The sequence below is a fragment of the Emiliania huxleyi genome (genome assembly GCF_000372725.1).
Source record: "Emiliania huxleyi CCMP1516 unplaced genomic scaffold EMIHUscaffold_10, whole genome shotgun sequence".
Classification (NCBI taxonomy): domain Eukaryota; phylum Haptophyta; order Isochrysidales; family Noelaerhabdaceae; genus Emiliania; species Emiliania huxleyi.
Genome location: NW_005202427.1, coordinates 898,177 through 899,446, shown reverse-complemented (window position 1 = coordinate 899,446; position 1,270 = coordinate 898,177).

Here is a 1,270-nt window from a genome sequence, read left to right as displayed (position 1 = left end):
GGGGGGGGGGGGTATGGATCCACCTCGGCTGCCGCGAAGCAGCGGCGGGGGAAGAGGATCGAGGCAGACCAGGTCTGCTGCTGCGCAGGCGCCTCGCCTGTTCACAGCTCGTGTTCACAGCTCGCCGCGTGAGGAGGGCGGCGTCTGTTCACAGCTGCGGGTGTGAAGAGACGCTGTTCACAGCTCGAGCCGCGTGAGGAGGGTGGCGTCTGGCGCGCGCGATAAGGCTTGAGATCGCCGTCCCTGTGACCCGGTGTGTCGCCTTCCCGGACTGCCACTGTGCTGTCGTGCGATGTCGGGCCTGGGGCTGTGCTGTTGTGCACAGAGGCCGTCCTCGCATTCGCCTTCCTGGGGACCAGTGCTGACTTCGGACTGCCGTCGCTGTCTCTCTCCCTTCTCGACTCTCTGTGCTTGTGCGTCTTGGGTCCGGGGTTGTGCTTTTGCGTGAAGAGGGCGGCCATGGTCCTGCTGCGCAGGGGGGGGGGGGCTCTCGCCCAGGTCCAGGGAGTAGCCGCTGGCGTCGATCGTGGTGAGCTCGAGGGAAAGGCCCTGAAGGAAGAGAGAAGGGGGGGTAAGGGGAAGAGGTCCAAAGCAGGGGTGGACAATGTGGAGACGCCTCGTCGCGCCGTGTGTGTGCGTGGTGAGGTGTGTGTGTGTGTGTGTGTGTGTGCGTGCGTGCGTGCTTGCGTGCGTGCGTGTGGCGTGTGCTCGGGTGTGGTGTGGTGTGGTGTGGTGAGTGGTGTGGTAAATGGTGTGGTGTGGTGTGTGGTGTGTGGTGAGTGGTGTGGTGTTGTGTTGTGTTGTGTTGTGTAGTCGCGCCTCGAAGTTGAGCTGCGTCATGGTGGCCTGCTCGACCTGCACAGGGGCGAGGGGGTGAGGGGCGAGGGGCGAGAGGGCGAGGGGGCGAGGGGGTGAGGGGCGAGGGGCGAGAGGGCGAGGGGGCGAGGGGGTGAGGGGCGAGGGGCGAGGGGGTTGGGGGGTGATCAGGGGCGAGAGGGCGAGGGGGCGAGGGGGTGAGGGGCGAGGGGCGAGGGGGGTTGGGGGGTGATCAGGGGCGAGAGGGCGAGGGGTCGAGGGGGTGAGGGGCGAGGGGCGAGGGGGTTGGGGGGTGATGAGGGGCGAGGGGCGAGGGGGGTTGGGGGGTGATCAGGCCCGAGAGGGCGAGGGCGCGAGGGGGTGAGGGGCGAGGGGCGAGGGGTTTGGGGGGTGATCAAGGGCGAGAGGGCGAAGGGGTCGAAGGGTTGAGCGGCGAGGGGCGAGAGGGTTGGGG